At 42.0% G+C, this 20,000-nt stretch overlaps 2 long non-coding RNA genes across 4 annotated transcripts; one reads left to right on the top strand and one right to left on the bottom strand.

Annotated features, from left to right (window-relative positions):
* Nucleotides 1-6,880: 6,880 nt before the first annotated feature.
* Nucleotides 6,881-11,823, top strand: LOC115133399 (uncharacterized). Its single transcript, XR_003864201.2, has 3 exons — nucleotides 6,881-7,514; nucleotides 9,361-9,459; nucleotides 11,734-11,823. It is a non-coding gene; the product is annotated as an uncharacterized LOC115133399 (long non-coding RNA).
* Nucleotides 10,881-19,526, bottom strand: LOC115133395 (uncharacterized). Of its 3 annotated transcripts, none has more exons than XR_003864195.2 (6): nucleotides 19,253-19,526; nucleotides 18,401-18,854; nucleotides 16,419-16,611; nucleotides 15,979-16,042; nucleotides 15,162-15,290; nucleotides 10,881-13,096 (listed from the first exon to the last, which is right to left on the bottom strand). It is a non-coding gene; the product is annotated as an uncharacterized LOC115133395 (long non-coding RNA). The 3 variants fall into 3 exon arrangements; XR_010464558.1 differs by having other exon boundaries at nucleotides 15,159-15,290; nucleotides 16,419-16,542; nucleotides 19,253-19,525; XR_003864197.2 differs by having other exon boundaries at nucleotides 16,419-16,542; nucleotides 19,253-19,524.
* Nucleotides 19,527-20,000: the final 474 nt, after the last annotated feature.

Here is a 20,000-nt window from a genome sequence, read left to right as displayed (position 1 = left end):
ATTGGGTTAAGAAGAATCCTAGAGTGTTGTAGGGGAATTCTGCCCTATGTTAAACAAGAGACCACAGGAAACTTCTTTGATCAGAGGTTAGTTTATTTAATAAGGATTGCAACCCGGAGTATACACTTACAGTAATTTGCAAGTAACACACTCAGCACACTCCCTTTTTATCCCCTACTGAGGATGTGATGTCCCTTAACTTTAATACCATATAAGCTCATAATTCATAGTTGCTAATACAAAGATGTCTCTGCTAGGTGGGGTTCAGCTTATTGCGTTATTGGCAGTTAGTTTCCCAATCACTCTTCTCCTTATTGCTATCATGTGCTAGCAGAAGTATGGCTTCACAGGAAGAAAATACGCCATCTCGAGTCCTGACCTCAACCCGATTTAAAATGATGTGGCATGACCTCGAGAGAGGTTCACACCAGACATCCTGAGAATATTGCTGAACTGAAACAGTTTTGTAAAGATGAATGGTCCAAAATTCCTTCTGACCGTTGTGCAGGTCTTATCTACATCTATAGTAAACGTTTGGTTGAGTTTATTGCTGCCAAAGGAGGGTCAACCAGTTATTAAATCCAAGGGTTCACATAATGTTTCCACCCTGCACTGTGAATGTTTACAGAGTGTGTTCAATAAAGACATGAAAACGTATAATTGTTTGTGTGTTATTAGTTTAAGCAGACTGTGTTTGTCTATTGCTGGGACTTAGATGAAGATCACATTTTATGACCATTTTCGGCAGAAATCCCAGTAATTCCAAAGGGATCACATACTTTTTCTTGCCACTGTATATATACATATTATATATATATATATATAACTTTTTTAAAAACCTATATTTAACTAGCCAAGTCAGTTAAGAACACATTCTTATTTTACAATGACCACCTACCCCGGCCAAACTTTTTCATAAACTGTCAGGTCCAAAATGATTGGCGGAGAAGAAGGCAGACGTTTTACGTGCCCCCAATCAATTGTGTTTTTTTTGTTGTTTATTTGGATTATTTGTCATTTATGTTTGACTTATTTTGTACATAATGTTGCCGCTACTGTCTCTTATGGCCGAAAATAACTTCTGAGCATCAGGACTGCGATTTCTCATCACGGACTGGCAGAATACATTTTTTCCTTTAACCATTCCGACGAGGCTGACTCAAACGATATACTGCTTTCTCGGGAACAGGTCCAGATCCCCGTGATTTGCCTGAAGAGGAGGCAGAGAAAAAGGGGCCAGAGAGCGGGCTACCTTCTGAGAATTCGTAGGCGATCAAATAAACCCCCGCTGCTAGCAAAGGTGCAATCTTTGGACAATAAAATAGATGACCTATGCGGGAAGATTAAACTACCAACGGGACATTCAAAACTGTAATATCTTATGCTTCACGGAGTCGTGGCTGAACGACGACACTATCAACATACAGCTGGGCGGTTATACACAGCACCGGCAGGATAGAACAGCGGCGTCTGGTAAGACAAGGGGCGGAGGACTATGTATTTAAGAAAATAACAGCTGGTGTACGATATCTAAGGAAATCTCGAGCTATTGCTCGTCTGAGGTGCAGTATCTCATGGTAAGCTATAGACCGCATTATCTACCTAGAGTTTTCATCTGTATTTTTCATAGCTGTTTTACATACCACCACAGTCAGAGGCTGGCACTAAGACCGCATTGAATGAGATGTATTCTGCCATGAGCAAACAAGAAAACGCTCACCGAGGCGGCGCTCCTAGTAGCCAGGGAGCTTATAAGAAATCCCGCTATGCCCTCCGACGAACCATCAAACAGGCAAAGCGTCAATAAAGGACTAAGATCGAATCACAGTACACCGGCTCTGATGCTCGTCGGATGTGGCAGGGCTTGCAAACTATTACAGACTACAAAGGGAAGCACAGCCGAGAGTTGCCCAGTGACACGAGCCTACCAGATGAGCTAAACGACTTCTATGCTCGCTTCCAGGCAATAACACTGAAAGATGAATGAAAGCACCAGCTGTTCCGTAAGACTGTGTGATAAAGCTCTCCGCAGCCGATGTGAGTAAGACCTTTAAATAGGTCAACATTCACAAGGCCGCAGGGCCAGAACGATTACCAGGACCAATCGGAAAGTGTCTTCACTGACAAATTTCAATCTCTCCCTGTCTGAGTCTGTAATATCAACATGTTTTAAGCAGACCACCATAGTGCCTGTGCCCAAGAACACAAAGATAACCTGCCTAAATGACTACCGATCCGTAGCACTCACATCTGTAGCCATGAAGTGTTTTGAAAGGCTGGCTCACATCAACACCATTATCCCAGAAACACTAGACCTACTCCAATTTGCATACCGCCCACACTGCCCTTTCCCACCTGGACAAAAGGAACACCTATGTGAGAATGCTATTCATTGACTACAGCTCAGCATTCAACACCATAGTGCCCTCAAAGCTCATCACTTAGCTAAGGACCCTGGGACTAAACGCCTCCCTCTGCAAAATGGATCTTGGACTTCCTGATGGGCCGCCCCCAGGTGATAAGGGTAGGTAACAACACATCCGCCACGCTGATTCTCAACACAGGAGCCCCTCGTGGGTGCGTGTTCAGTCCCCTCCTGTACTCCCTCTTCACTCATGACTGCAAGGCCAGGCACGACTCCAACACCATCATTAAGTTTGCCAATGACAAAACAGTGATAGGCCTGATCACCGACAATGATCAGACAGCCTATAGAAAGGAGGTCAGAGACCTGGCCGTGTGGTGCCAAGACAACAATCTCTCCCTCAATATGATCAAGACAAAGGAGATGATGGACTGAGCACGCCCCCATTCTCATCGACGGGGCAGCAGTGGAGCAGGTTGAGTTCCTTGGTGTCCACTACACCAACAAACTAACATGGTCCAAGCACACCAAGACAGTCGTGAAGAGGGCATGACAAAACTTATTCCCCCTCAGGAGACTGAAAAGATTTGGCATCGGTCTTCAGATCCTCAAAATGTTCTACAGCTACACCATCGAGAGCATCCTGACTGGTTGCATCACTGCCTGGTATGGCAACTGCTCGGCCTCTGACCAGAAGGCACTACTGAGGGTAGTGCGAACGGCCCAGTACATCACTGGGACCAAGCTTCCTGCCATCCAGGACCTCTATACCAGGTGGTGTTAGAGGAAGGCCCTAAAAATGATCAAAGACTGCAGCCACCCTAGCCATAGATTGTTCTCTCTGCTACCGCACGGCAAGCGGTACCGGAGCGCCACGTCTAGGTTCAAGAGGCTTCTAAACAGCTTCTACCCCCAAGCCCTAAGACTCCTGAACACCTAACCAAATAGCTACCCAGACTATTTGCATTGCCTCCCCCCTCTCTTTTACTCCGCTGCTACTCTCTGTTATTATCTATGCATAGTCACTTTAATAACTCTACCTACATGTACATATTACCTCGACTAACCGGTGCCCCTGCACATTGCGTCTGTACCGGTACCCCCCTGTATATAGTCTCGCCATTGTTAATTTATTGCTGCTCTTTAATTACTTGTTACTTTTATTTCTTATTCTTATCTGTATTTTTTTAAACTTCGTTGTTGATTTGGGGCTCTTAAAGTAAGCATTTCACTACACCTGTTGTATTCGGCGCATGTGACTAATACATTTTGATTTGATTGGCACCCTGTATAAAGATAAGCAAAAAGACTGTGTAAAATAAATATTGCAAATACAGATCTGTATTGTTCGATTTTCTTTTTCTTCTCAAAATTAATGTCATCCCTTTTTTCAATACCTTTCAATATCTTACCTTGCGAGAATAACGGCACTGAGCTTTTCCTAAAATGTTTTATTTTTGTTTTCAGGTGGGTGCTTATTTGTCCTATTTCTCACATACACATACTATACACATTTCTAAATTGGAAATGTGCTGAATTTTTTGCAAATCCCAACTCCCACAGCAGTGTAAGCGCATAGTTTCAGACCCTCGGGATGATAAATCAGACCAAGGTTACTGAATGTAAGTATATTATTTACCTTCAGAGGTGAATGTATCAAACCAGTTGCCAAGATAAACGTTTTTTGTTGTTGTGCACTCTCCTCAAACAATAGTACGGCCTTTTTTCACTGTAATAGCTACTGTAAATTGGACAGTGCCGTTAGATTAACAAGAATTTAAGCTTTCTGCCCATATAAAGCATGTCTATGTCCTGGGAAATGTTGTTGTTGCTTACAACGTTGTGCTAATCACATTAGCGCACGTTAGCTCAACCAAGGTTAAAGCTTGACAACGAATAACCAAAAAAACAAAAAACCTGCAACAAAACACCATGAAAAGGAAAACATGTAGGCCTGTTACAGAAACATTTGAGTAGTAGCCTAGGCTACTCAACTACAAGACATTTTGAGTGCACCATGCAGCAATGCTGCATTTAACTGCACGGGTGATCCATGTAGTGCAAAAAATGTTTTTAGTTTGAATGTTTCAACCACCGAGCTACGTTTTTGTTATTTGGAGTTATTAAATAGTTTATGATTAGGGTCTTTGCATATTACATTTACATTACATTTAAGTCATTTAGCAGACGCTCTTATCCAGAGCGACTTACAAATTGGTGCTTTCACCTTATGACATCCAGTGGAACAGCCACTTTACAATAGTGCATCTAAGTCTTTTAAGGGGGGTGAGAAGGATTACTTTATCCTATTCTAGGTATTCCTTAAAGAGGTGGGGTTTCAGGTGTCTCCGGAAGGTGGTGATTGACTCCGCTGTCCTGGCGTCGTGAGGGAGTTTGTTCCACCATTGGGGGGCCAGAGCAGCGAACAGTTTTGACTGGGCTGAGCGGGAACTGGACTTCCTCAGTGGTAGGGAGGCGAGCAGGCCAGAGGTGGATGAACGCAGTGCCCTTGTTTGGGTGTAGGGCCTGATCAGAGCCTGGAGGTACTGAGGTGCCGTTCCCCTCACAGCTCCGTAGGCAAGCACCATGGTCTTGTAGCGGATGCGAGCTTCAACTGGAAGCCAGTGGAGAGAGCGGAGGAGCGGGGTGACGTGAGAGAACTTGGGAAGGTTGAACACCAGACGGGCTGCGGCGTTCTGGATGAGTTGTAGGGGTTTAATGGCACAGGCAGGGAGCCCAGCCAAGAGCGAGTTGCAGTAATCCAGACGGGAGATGACAAGTGCCTGGATTAGGACCTGCGCCGCTTCCTGTGTGAGGCAGGGTCGTACTCTGCGGATGTTGTAGAGCATGAACCTACAGGAACGGGCCTGTAGTGAGACACACTAATGCTCAGAGAAACAGAGCAGTTTGTAATGAATAAGAAACACTTCAGATTAAATATGAGGAGATTAAGCATTTACAACTCTCTCTCTCTCCCCCTCCTTCCCGCCCACACTTTCGCCATCTCTGGACCTGTCTATCCTCCTCTCCCTTTCGGCCTCTTTCTCTCTGCCCGTCTCCCTCTCTTGTCTGAGTTGCAGTTTTGAGAAGTCTGTCAGCCAGTCTGTCTGTCAGCCTGCCTGTCTGTCTGCTGTGCTGCATAAGTGAATATCTCATGGAGGGAGAACGGGAGGCATGCTGCTTGTCTGATAGCAATTAGACCTTGACACATTCACCTTGAATCCCCCTCTCAACAAAAAACCTCCGCCCTCCCGTGAGCTACTCTTCCCTCTCTTCTGGTGCATAACAAGTAGAGAACGTCACTACATTCCCAACATCAAACCACAATAATGCTTGATGAATTTAACTAATCACCATGTGCAGGGAATGTAACAGTGGGGGGAGAAAAACGAAAAACTGGAAGACGAGTTTGACTGTTTCAAGGGCACCCACACACTGCACGGCGCACACGCACGTTCCTAACTTCCTACTCCTTCAGAATAATACCTCTGTACATGTATATCAGACACCTACACACAGGTACAGGTACTCAAGCAGTAGACAGTTGGAGGTGGCCGTTCTCCATTCCTGTTAGCATCGGTCTACTGTCACCGCTATATAGTGCACTACTTTTGACCATATATAGGGAATAGAGTGACATTTGGGATGCAGTCTTTCATCTGAGCTGCCTGATAAGAACCAGGGACTACACACTATAGCGTGCCACAGTGATGCTCTGACCAAGCCCTGAGTATACAGACACAGATCTGTGTGCATCACTCTCCAATTGCTAAGCCAGGCCTGAAATCGCAGTCAATAATAAATACTAGATGATTTATTGAGCAATAAAAACAAAAAGACAGAAAGTCCTTGAGGGTTTGACTATTCCTCCAGAAGAGTTTTCATCTCTAGTGCAGTCAAGAGGGACGGAGGGATGAATGGATGGGTGGAGGAACAGGGTCAACATTTATCAGGCAAAAAGCGGTGTCCCCTTCGGGAGGTATAGTGGAATAAAAATGAAAAGAACAAGAGAATCGTGTTTATATGGGAAGGACGAAACGAAAGAGGGCAATAATTGGAGGACTATAAAATAAATGTCTCATGAAATGTTCACACACACACACACACACACACACACAGGTGAGAGGGTCCACGAGGACTCGTGATAGGACTAGAACAGTAGCCACCTCAATTTCCCTTTCAGTGCATCCGGTAACAGCAGTCAGTTTGTTTGGCCTTGCAACACGATCACATTCCAGGTCACTGGTTTACCGGACACCCCCGCAGCCCTCGACCTCTGGGGGCCGTAGCGCCTGTCATTGATGTCAAAAAAACTTTTTTTTTGAAACATAATAAATCATTGAGTGTAACCCTCCAAAAAGTAATTAATTCATAAACCTATTTAAATGTCCATATCTACTAGGAAGCTACGTGTTTGTTTCTTGGGCTTCAGGAATTTGACTGAAAAAGTGCCACAGGTCTTAATTTTTTTTTTACTGATTTGAAAGTATAAGGGGGACAACGAACAAATGCCACGGTCAAGGCTACGATGGTGCCAGTGCAATGACTGGAGCTTACGGAGGTGCTCAAAAGCGCATGTAGTTCTTTTTGAGTTTTAGTTTAGAAAACAATCTCTTTGCAGATGTGACAGTTACAGGGATGGTAAAAACAGCTTAATTTCCATAGCAACATCAGGGAAACTGGGTAGAAGGTAGGAGGGCTTCAAATACGGCAGTTCATATTCAATTCTCCTTAATTGCCGGACCCAACACATTACGGAAAGAGATTAACTGTATAGGAAGCTCTGGGGACAGGTCTTCTGGATACTGGACAGTCAATAAATTGGCAGATGCAAACAGATGATGGTATTTAGCAGACAAAAGTTCTTGAGGGCTTGAACAGAAAAAAAAAGAAAAAAAAGTGGTTAGCAATTTTCGTTCATACTGGTGAAACCGGTGTTTGAGTTGTGTGGTTGCAAAGTAGACAGTCCCCAATCTCTGGAATATCTTGGCATGCCTCAAAATGTGTTTAACTTGTGTGAAGCGCAATGGACATGTAAAGCACAATGTCTCAGGAAAGACTGTCTGAGTTGGCAACTCAGTAATAGTATGGACCTACAGGCCGTGGTGAAAACATTTGCACACAAAATAGGAGGACTTCAGGAGACCAGGTGAGTCTCTCAAGTTGGATTTCGTTTGATTTAGGCCTAAATGAATTTACCTTGAATATTACAGCACATTTGTGTAGGGTATTAGCCTGACAAAACCCACTGAGCAAAACCCGCTCAACAATACCGTCTGAATTTATCCTCAAGCTAACTACTTTTTTTTCTTCATTGTTAGGCTATCTGATGTGTCACTTTCATAAAAGGTTTATAAATAGCACCTAAATCGCAGCAAAAAAAAACAAACAGTATACAGCTATAGATAGTACACTTCATAATGAAACAATCTCTAGTGAGTTAGTGTTGAGGGTGGATTGACTATTATTGGCATGAATGCAGAGAAACTGCGTTACCGCCAGTGTTTCAGGTATGATAGAAATACAGGGCTGAGGCCAATCGAGGTCGGACCAGGCGAGGACAGTGTTATTTTAGCTGCCGAGCGGTGCTGTGAGGGTCAGTATCAGAGATGTATTATATTCAGAGCCTTGACCGACTGCAGGGCGTGTTTCCCCGATAGCCGTACAGGGGGGTGGACCCTGGCCTCCAACTCAAGGCTTCCTGTCTAATATAATGTGAGTTTCTTATTAATAGTACTGTAGCCAACCTGCTCGCTGGGGTATAGGGCTGACAAATTATACACTTAACCTTGGAGAACTCCTAACATTTCCAGTAAACATTTTCAATAGAAGGTTCATATTGATTTGACTCTATTTAAAAAAGCATTCTCTCCAGCATCCGTTCAGTGAATCTAAAAGTAGATTTTAAATCTGAAACTGTACACTGACCAACGAAATGAGAGAAGTACAGATACATAGAGAGGTAGAGAGAGAGAAGGGGTAGAGAGAGGTAGAGAGAGAGAAGGGGTAGAGAGAGGTAGAGAGAGAGAAGGGGTAGAGAGAGGTAGAGAGAGAGTGGGAAGAGAGGTAGAGAGCATATGTGCACATCTGCAAGCATAGCAGCAAAGGCTGGACAAATATTATTGATCTTTAAAAATATATATATATATATATACATGTGTTAAAATGCAACATACCCAGTAGACCCAGTAGACTGAGGGTTTCTGTTGTTGTTATGTGAGCATTGACTATATTAGATTCTGTATTGTGATCCACCAGAAAGATGAGTAGTTACAGGCCTGTCCTGAAGGGGGCGATAAGAAACCCCAGATCTCCACCTTGTTTCTTGGCACAGTGTCACACACTCTACACTATACATCAAACCACTTAGATATTTTTAGATGTAAATAGTAGCCCAAAAATATGTATTCAACATGTAATGATGTGAAACTAATGAAAGCTCTGTCTCTGATGTACACACACACACACACACACAATACAGAACATGAACAATAGCCCTGATACACAACACATAAACATACGAATTGAAATACAACCATAAACAACACAATAAGAAACATATATATATATATATATATATATATATATATATGAAGACAGTATCTAACTTAACTCATAATTGAAGGGGTGACTGAAGAGTTAGCTGGCTAGGCTTGCCACCTGACAACTGAGAAAATGTTTGAGTGGAGGCCTACAGTACACTATCTATTTTCTATCTATCTTTACCTCTATCTATCTGTCTGTGCATGGTGGGTGCAACATGAAACAAACATCTGGACACTCTATCCAACCACAAGCTCTGATCTCATCAATTCAGGTTTCTTTTCTCAATTCTTCCAATAATGAGGAAGGAACCAGTGTGAGACCATGTAGCCAACCATAAGGACAAGTTGGTCGGTATATAAACACACTATCAACTGCTACTATTTTTTCTCACAGTATTTTTTTTTTTACATATCTCTTGAATCTTTCTCTCTCTGTTTTTCTGTGAACAGGCAGACTGTCATCATATAGGAAGTAGAAGGGTCTGTCAGAAGGACTGTAGTTGTCGAGGAAGTCACTTGTCTGCGGGGACAAGTGACATTTGCTACTATGTAAGTACTGAGTTAGTGTGTTTGTTTATCAACACTAATTACCTCAGTTAATAAGAATTTAAGGGAAAAGGGAATAAGACATTCATGGAAATGAAGACAGTTTCATGCTTTAGCTTTGATTTTGGTGTTATTTCCCTTATTGAGAAAATGGCACTAAAATGTAAATGTAAATGGCACTAAAATGACATTTCAGCATTTCCGCATATATGGTGGAAATATGAAGTGAGAGACTGACCACCCTACATTGATGTCGCATCTCGGTGAGACCCTGAACTTGTTTAGCCAATGCCATGCAGACCTGGTTAGTGTGGTGGTGTGTAACACCCTGATCTGTTTCACCTGTCTTTGTGCTCGTCTCCACCCCCCTCCAGGTGTCACCCATCTTTCCCATTATCCCCTGTGTATTTGTACCTGTGTTCTCTGTTTGTCTGTTGCCAGTTCGTTTTGTTTCGTGAAACCTACCAGCGTACGTCTGTTTCCCCTGCGCACGTCTGTTTCTTGCTCCTGTTTTCTAGTCCTCCCAGGATTTGACCCTTCTGCCTTCCCTGACACTGCCTGCTGTTCTGGACCTTTTGCACCCTCTCTGGTTTATTGACTTCTGCCTGCCTTTGACCTGTGGTTTGCCTGCCCCTGTACTATAAATAAACTTTTTTTTCTTCGACACTGTCCGCATCTAGGTCATAACTGAAACCTGATACGGTGTGCATTTAACCAGGTCATCACTCTGGAACTAAAGATTGACGCCAACTCAGTGCTTGCAAAATGGGCTGTCAATGACAATCAATACAAAATGCAATATTTGTTGGATGTGTTGTATTATCAAGTTGTGATTATTGTAAATGGTTGAGGGTTCCTTCGCTACAGTTATAGTAAACTGTGTTAAGAGATTAATGAGTGGTGTTTTGGTGTTTTTGGTCTCTGTACTCTCTCTGTATGCAGAACATGGGAAGTCAGTGGCCTTTTAAAGCTGCAGTCCATAATTCATACTACCACAAAACACTCACCATGCCACCATGTTATGGTATACCATGTTATGGTATACGGCTCATCTACATTGTTTACAATAATTGTCGTAAAATAACCTTTTATTTTGGGTTATGATGGGATAAGACTTGAATTTCTGTAATTAATTTAATAGTGCAGAAATCTATGTAGAAAATGCAGATTGCACCTTTAAAATAAAGTACAGGATCGATTTGGTAATCAGTAACATGAATATGGCATGTTGTTATTTACTTCAAGCTCATATTTGTTGTAGTGCTGAGTACCCACATCTATTCTGGACACTGAAGATATTTGTACACTTGATCAAGATTTCATCTCTTAATACTTCATCATATTTCTTTGTGATTTTTTAAAGCTGCTTTTGGATAGACATGTTTTGTGTTTTGAGTGTCTCAAAAGAACATGTGTTAAAGTAATTGTGTCATGCTGTTTTTATTTTGTTTAGGAGTGCCAAAGGCTTTTCTGACCATACACCCCAAATCTTCATATATATTCAGTGGAGAGTCTGTCACTCTCAGATGTAACATACAGAGGGGAGAAGTCACTGACTGAGAATATACATGGAGCAATGATGATGCAGACTCTCTCAGTAGGAAGCATGAATTTGAGATCAGTGAGGTTAAGATTTCAGACAGTGGTGACTACAGGTGTCTGGGTACACATATTGATCAGAAGAAGCATTCTAAGTGGAGTGATGCTGTCAGACTGACAGTGACAGGTAAGTCATCTTATCTCTCATTCACATCAGTGCCTCTATGCCCACAACCACTTGACATTGGTACCCATTTTAAGGAGGCTATCTAGTTGTTTTAAAAATGCTTGTCTACCATTGCTGTTCAGATTCCTCCACTAATAAATTCAAATTGTGTGGAATAATTTAAGAAATATGTTGTATAGTACTACGATCAAACTTTTAACTTATTGGTACACACATTTCATTTGTCCAAGTTTAACTTAATTAATCAAATTAAAATAGTGCAAAGCTGGAATCAACACAAAGGGTGGCTACTTTGAAGAATCTCAAATATAAAGTATATTTAGATTTGTTTAACACTTTTTTTGGTTACTACATGATTCCATGTGTGTTATTTCAAACTTTGGTTGTCTTGACTATTATTCTACAATGGAGAAAATAGGACAAGGTAGAAAAACCCTTGAATGAGAAGGTGTGTCCAAACTGTTGACTGGTACTATCTATCTATATGTATATTTATTAAGTTACCAAGCATGTATCCAGATGTTTTCATATTTTGCTTTCTGTTTTCTTAGCTCTTCCTGAAACTACACTGACCGTGAATCCAAACCCTGAATACAATGGAGAGACAGTAACTCTGACGTGTTCAGTGGGGTCTGACAGTGGCTGGAGCTATACATGGTACAAAGACAACACTAAGAAAGTAGTGACCTTGTTTGGCAGACACACTACAACAGGAGCCACCTTCACCACCAGTAGAGCTGCTGAGTCTGACCAGGGTCTCTACTGGTGTCAGGGAGAGATCCAGTTCAGATCCATATCATCAATCATTAGTGATCCTGTCATTATCACTGTGAAAGGTGAGTTACTTTTATGTTTTTTTTTATCAAACAAAATGGACACATTATATTGAGTCAATCATATACACATGATCTGTGCGTCAGTATGAATATAAAAATGTATAATTACTGTCCGGTAGTTAGGGGTGGAAGGTAGCCTAGTGCTTAAAGCATCGAATCCCTGAGCTGACAAGGTAAGGATCAGCCCCTGAACAAGGCAGTTAACCCACTGTTCCCAGGTGGTCATTGTAAATAAGAATTTTTATCTTAACTGACTTACCTGGTTAAAGAAGTCAGATCATGTGTTGGAGAGATTTGCACTCTGACTGCACAGATATAACTGTGTTTCCACAGCTCTGCCCAAGGAAGGCTTCAGTGAGTGTCGATCTACTCTGGAAATTGCTAAGCAGGTATCTAGGTCTTCAAATTATGCTCTTTTCTCACAGCCCTGCCCAAAGCTACACTCAACATAACACCAAACCCTGCATACACTGGAGAGACAGTAACTCTGACGTGTTCAGTGGGGTCTGACAGTGGCTGGAGCTACACATGGTACAAAGGCAACACTAAGAAGGTAGGTAAAACTCCCTAGAAAGGCCAAAACCTAGGAAGAAACCTAGAGAGGAACCAGGCTATGTGGGGTGGCCAGTCCTCTTCTGGCTGTGCCAGGTGGAGATTATAACAGAACATGGCCAAGATGTTCAAATGTTCATAAATGACCAGCATGGTCGAAATAATAATAAGGCAGAACAGTTGAAACTGGAGCAGCAGCACGGTCAGGTGGACTGGGGACAGCAATGAGTCATCATGTCAGGTAGTCCTGGGGCGTGGTCCTAGGGCTCAGGTCCTCCGAGAGAGAGAAAGAAAGAGAGAATTAGAGAGAGCATATGTGGGGTGGCCAGTCCTCTTCTGGCTGTGCCAGGTGGAGATTATAACAGAACATGGCCAAGATGTTCAAATGTTCATAAATGACCAGCATGGTCGAATAATAATAAGGCAGAACAGTTGAAACTGGAGCAGCAGCACGGCCAGGTGGACTGGGGACAGCAAGGAGTCATCATGTCAGGTAGTCCTGGGGCATGGTCCTAGGGCTCAGGTCCTACGAGAGAGAGAAAGAAAGAGAGGAGAGAATTAGAGAACGCACACTTCGATTCACACAGGACACCGAATAAGACAGCAGAAGTACTCCAGATATAACAAACTGACCCTAGCCCCCCGACACATAAACTACTGCAGCATAAATACTGGAGGCTGAGACAGGAGGGGTCAGGAGACACTGTGGCCCCATCCGAGGACACCCCCGGACAGGGCCAAACAGGAAGGATATAACCCCACCCACTTTGCCAAAGCACAGCCCCCACACCACTAGAGGGATATCTTCAACCACCAACTTACCATCCTGAGACAAGGCTGAGTATAGCCCACAAAGATCTCCGCCATGGCACAACCCAAGGGGGGGCGCCAACCCAGACAGGATGACCACACTACAACAGGAGCCACCTTCACCATCAGTAGAGCTGCTGAGTCTGACCAGGGTCTCTACTGGTGTCAGGGAGAGATCCAGTCCAGATCCATATCAGTGATCCTATCACTGTGATTGGTGAGTAATTGTGTGTGTGTGTGTGTGTGCGTGTGTGTGTGTGTACAAAGACATCACTGTGTATGTTAGTATTCTGATGACTAGATCTTGGTAAGTCAGACAGTTCAGAGTGCCATGGTCATGTTGTGATGAATGCTGATCAACATTATTTTACATTCTAAGGTGTATGATAAAGTTGTGCAATTGTTTATTCAGTTAGTTGTTAGTTAGTGTCTGTGCAGAGAGACCTGTGGCTGTTCTGACCCTCCACACACACACACACACACACACACACACACACACACACACACACACACACACACACACACACACAACTGGCCCCAGATATTCAGTGGAGAGACTGTCACTCTCAAATGTGACATACAGGGAGGAGAAGACATTGAGTATGCTTTGCATAACAGTGGGAAGTCAGTCTACTCCAAAGCAGAGCCTGAGTACAGAATCAGGAAGATGGGAAGATGCGACTACTCCAAAACCACCATAAAAAAGCCAGACTATGGTTTGCTACTGCACATGGGGACAAAGAACGTAATTTTTGGAGAAATGTTCTCTAGTCTGATGAAACAAAAATAGAACTGTTTGGCCACAATGACCATCTTTATGTTTGGAGGAAAAAGTGGGAGGCTTGCAAGCCGAAGAACACCATCCCAACAGTGAATCACGGGGGTGGCAGCATCATGTTGGGGGGACTGGTACACTTCACAAACTAGATGAGATCGTGAGGAAGGAAAATTAGGTGGATATATTGAAGCAACATCTCAAGACATCAGTCAGGATGTTAAAGCTTAGTCATAAATTGGTGAATGCACCAATTTGTAAGTCGCTCTGGATAAGAGCGTCTGCTAAATGACTTAAATGTAAATGGGTCTTCCAAATGGACAATGACCCCAAGCATGCTTCCAAAGTTGTGGCAAAATGGCTTAAGGACAACAAAGGCAAGTTATTGGAGTGGCCAACACAAAGCCAACACAAAGCCCAATCCTATAGAAAATGTGTGGGCAGAACTGAAAAAGTGTGTGCGAGCAAGGAGGCCTACAAACCTGACTCAGTTACACCAGCTCTGTCAGGAGGAATGGGCCAAAATTCACCTAACTTATTGTGTGAAGCTTGTGGAAGGCTACCCGAAACGTTTGACCCAAGTTACACAATTTAAAGGCAATGCTCCCAAATACTAATTGAGTGTATGTAAACTTCTGACCCACTGGGAATGTGATGAAAGAAATAAAAGCTCAAATAAATCATTCTCTCAACTATTATTCTGACATTTCACATTCTTGAAATAAAGTGGTGGTCCTAACTGACCTAAGACAGGGAATTTTTCTAATGAAGGAGAATCACCAGAGCTGGGTGACCGTGAGAGGTGCGAAAATAATTATGATAACATATTTTTTATCAAATCTGTGGTCATCAGTGATTTGTAGTGTTTTAAAAGCACACTGTAGGTTTGGAGTTGCAAGCTCAGGCTGGTCATCTGATCTCAAGTCAGTTGCCAAATATATAATGTATCTACAGAATTGTTTCACTTTGTCCACTACTTTATACTTTATTTATTTTCTACAACTACCTCAGAGTCTGACGGTGATTTGCTGTTCTCTCTCCAGGCATAACTCCTGGACCCTCTACATCAGTCCTAGTAGGAGTGGTTGTGGTCCTGGTTGTTTCTGATGTTCTACTGGTCGTACTCCTGGTACTGCTGTGTCGATATAAAAATGCCAAATGTGAGACCTTTATCATTTCTCATTCAACGTTTTAGTTCATGTTTAGGAGAAAAAATGTCTAATTACAAAAGTTCAAAACATTAATGACCTGATTTAATAGTATGCATTTTTCTTTACATGTTCTTGTTGCAACAGGATATTCTCGTGAGTACACCTGTCTTTTAAATTTTTTTAAAACTACGGTCCTTTTCATACAGCAAAATATAATCTCTGTGTTTCATGAGTGTCTCTCCCTGTAGGCCGCCTCAACCCCAGAGGACCAACCTGGACCCCCAACAGGACCAAGGATCTACCCAGGTCCGAACTCCTGATGCTGGGTATACACGTCTGCAGCATGGTTAGTCTCTTAGTCCAGACCACTGTCTCTCTCCTCTCTCTGTAACTTCACACACTGACTTTTCACCATCCACTTTGCATACAACATGTTACCGTACTTTCCCTAGGCAAGCTGAGGGAAAACCAACCCATTAATCTTCCTCTCCTTTGACCAACAGCTGGAGCTAACATTGACAAAACAATAATTCTCTCAGACAATAATGACAGTGGTACTGTACACTATGTTAAGTTTAGCATGAATACAGTATATAGTTGTTGTTGCAGTTGTTCTTCATATGTTTAATATTACTGACATACTAACAGTAAGTAGAGATATTAGTGTATTACCTGTATATTTCAGATGCTGGTGCTGCTACTGCTGGACCAAGTGATGTGATGTACAGATTCAACACTGAAAGTTGGACAAGAAAAAGAAAAGTAATTTTCTACTGTTACATAAATTAATACAAATTGTAGCAGTGTATTTTACTCATCAAATATGAGTTCTGAGGACCTGGTTAGTTCTGGTACTGTGTATCACTTCCTTTTTAATATAGAAATGTGGACATGTACGTCTATGACGACAAAGTGGTCTTCCAAGTAAGCAAATGTAAGACTCATTAGCCAGGGTGTGGTATTTAAATGGAAGCAATATTGAATATTTTCATTGCTGTGTTGAATTCCAACTAGTGACCTATGTATGCATGACTACCAGTTCTCCCATATTGCCTCCTCATCCTACAGACAGATCATGACGATTAATGACATTAGTGGTGTGTGACTCTTACTGCTATTTCCAGTGTCCCTGCATGGTCTGGAAGGTCACTGTTCCAGTTAGAGGGTTTCTGTGTCTATGTGTTAATGTTTATGTGATCAGACAGACAGCCGGCAGCCAGGTCATTGTCACTGCTCCTGAGAAACAGAAACAGGTCGACACGGAGACCACAAGTCACAGAAAGTGACATCACCACAAGATGTTGCCTGAAACGTAGAAGGGGGGCCTTTGTCAGTAACCTGGGACCTACTACCTTCTGAAAAAGTTGACATGTGTTTCATGTCCCTCAGCCACATTGACCTATGAGCATGCAGAAGAAGTCATGCAAACACGTCTGCAGGTATATGAAGCCAAGATGAAAATGCACACACGGTTATATTTTTTGCTCTCTCTAACCCCTCTTTTTCTTTCTCTTCTTTCTCTGTCTCTCTCTATTTTTCCCTCATTTTTCTTTCTCTGCAACTTTGAGTCGTCTGCTCATAAAGTAACAAAACTACCGGTATCTGTGAAACACCACGACCATTAACCACACAACCAGCAGCAGCTAGGAAACACATGCTCCAAAACCACCACCATCAGACTGATCAACACAGTGACAGACCCCAAACACACCCACGTCTCATCGTCTAACTCTCAAGCTGAGTGAAGGGGTATTTTCAGAGAGCAACTATAGACTGTGACTTCTTTTTCAGCTAACATACAGGAAGCCCTTGTCAAAAGGAGGTCTCTGCTCTTTCTCTACTCTACTCTTTCTTCTCTGTGTGTTTTGGATAGTCAACTGCTAGCTATCAGTGACAGTGATAGATAAGTACATACAGCCAGAGGAAACAGTTAACACCTTAAAGAGATGTCTGGTGGTCCCTTCTCCTGCTTCTCCAAACAGGGAATACTGCTTCTCCTACTCTTCAACTTCCACTATGGTAAGTTTTGTAAAAATAAAATAAAACTTTCTCCTGTTCATGCTTTGTATTGAATGTGCCTTCTTGCCAAACAGGATACATTCTGTCTTGCCTAAATGGATAACCACTTACTGACTTTAGTCAGTTGGCTGCTTAGGGTCTTTTCAACGGTCTCCTTATTCTAATGTGAAACCAAGAGGTTAGAATCATCCCCAAACAGGATCTATTGCATGAGCTTGCTTGCATGATGAAGTAAGGAAAACCGTCAGCTTTCTTTAACTTCGTTGTTGGTCTTTACATGGTGGGTGTTGACTGTACATGCCCGGTCGTCAGTGATTGGTTGGATATTCAGAATCTTTTGCTTTATTACTGTGTGATAACACCTACATAATACCTATATTCAGGAACATATCGTGATGAAGTGATTCAGCAGTTTTGAATGAGTGCCAATGGTGTGGCTGGGTCAGCAGTTGTTGCAGTGCTTCTTGAATGCAAAGACATTACGACCCTGTGCTAGATGCTTGTCATTCATTAAATTTAAGTCAATACGGGATTGTGTTAAATTTTTGATTTTATTACAGCCGGACTAGGATAAGTGCAGTTATGCCCTAAATACCACACTTCATTGACTGTCTTAATTTGTCTTAATTCATGACAGAGATTTTTTTTGTTGTTGTAAGGGTTTATAATTCATTACTTCAGACTGGCATGTCTTTGTAATGCCGCCCATGCAGGATATGGGAGACTAAACACTAAACACTGTGTTTAATTAAACATTAAACACATTGGTATTTGTACTTGTGAGCTGAGGAGGTGTTATCAGATCCACCCTCACTTCTCTTTTCCTGTCATCTCATCCTGTTCTGCTGAATGTTGGGGAGGGGGTGGACTTTAATGAAGTAAAATAGGACCCACACAATCAGATATGTAAATATTTAAAGATATATGCCACATTCAGTATAATATACTTGCTACACCGTACTACTGTGTAATTATTCATGTAAGTAAGTGCACTGCAATGTAAAGAGTAACCCTTGATTGGTGTCAGAATGCTAATGTACATGTTTGTGTTTCAGGTGTGGTTGTTTCTTCATACCTGTCGTTCCACAAGACAGTAGGGGACTCCGTGGAGATCCCTGCAGGCTTAGAGGGGCAAAATGTCACCATAATGCAGTGGAAGTACAGAGGAAAGGATATTGCAGAATTCAACTCAGAAGTTGTATATTCAGGAGGATCCCAGTTCGAGGGGAGACTAGAGATGAATGTCATTAACTTCAGTTTAACAATTAGGAAACTGACTCTGCAAGACTCAGGGGAATTTCTTGTTACTGCTGAAACAGACAATCAGATTCCCACTAAGGCTGTCACTCTTCAGGTTCACGGTAGGCAGCTGTCAGCTTCTTTTTTTTTTTTACATAGATAGATTATTCTGCCCTTGAATTGCGTTCCCATGCAAAACTAGACAGATAGCTAACAACTAAGTCTTCAATAAAACTCCCAAGGCGTGACTTTTCTTGAATGAATATATTGCAAACGTTTAGGTTGTGAAACTGCAAAATACAGAAAAGAATATACTTTAGTGTTCAATTCACACCGACATACTGTAGCTGTACATTAAACATTTGAAGTTGCATAAATACAAAGCACGCGCTAAGGTACCATGCATCTGGCATGATGCCAAACCATATAGCTAATTGTTAACCATATGGTAATTGCTCCTTTCATTACTCTAATAATGTATAACCATCTATGTAGAATAACAAAGCATATTACACTAAAAACAGTAACAAAACTACAGTATTGTATATTTTACAATTCGTTTGCATGACGCATGAGCAAAGTAATACAGCATTGCAATTTGTGAGTAAATGCAACCAACATTGATATGTAAGAAACTCTATCAATAACAAGATTATCATCATTAGCTAAATGCTTGAATCGAACTTACAAACAAATATTTTTCCAAGGCTGAAGCGTGACAAGAAATAACTACATTGAAAGACCTGCACCGTAGCGTTGTTTGTAGCTGCTTCTATGCGTGCAGAACAAATTCTGAACTTCCCGTTTGCGTTGTCTTTCTAAGTACCAGAAAGCGCCACTAGGGGGCAAATAACACCATTGAACACAATGAAAATCCAATTTAACCATTGTAATAAAATAATCTGTTACCTTCTAACAGGATGGCAGCACATAGATAGTTTACTTTCTATGACTATCTATCTATATCTATCTATGGTGGGTGCAACATGAAACAAGCCTCTCCACATTCTGATATCAAACCACAAGCTCTCACAAGAAAGTGACTACCCTACATTGATGTTGCTTCTCTGTGAGAACCTTAGCTTGTATAACCAATCCCATGCAGACCTGGTTAGTGTGGTGGTGTGCATTTAACCATGTCATCACTCAGGAACTAAAGAGTGGTGCCAACTCAGTGGTTGCAAAATGTGCTGTCAATAACAATGAATTCAAAATGCAATTTTTGTTGGATTCCTTGTAGTATCAAGTTGCTATTATTGTAAGTAGTTGAGAGTTCTTTCGCTACAGTTATAGTAAACTGTGCTAAGAGATTAATGAGTGGTGTTTTGGTGTTTTTGGTCTCTGTACTCTCTCTGTGTGAAGAAAATGGAAAGACAGTGGACATTTATAAACTCAGCAAAAAAAGAAACGTCATCTGTGTTTATTTTTTAGCAAAC

Source organism: Oncorhynchus nerka, linkage group LG8 (genome assembly GCF_034236695.1).
Source record: "Oncorhynchus nerka isolate Pitt River linkage group LG8, Oner_Uvic_2.0, whole genome shotgun sequence".
Taxonomy (NCBI): domain Eukaryota; kingdom Metazoa; phylum Chordata; class Actinopteri; order Salmoniformes; family Salmonidae; genus Oncorhynchus; species Oncorhynchus nerka.
This window is presented reverse-complemented; position numbering and strand designations above follow the sequence as displayed.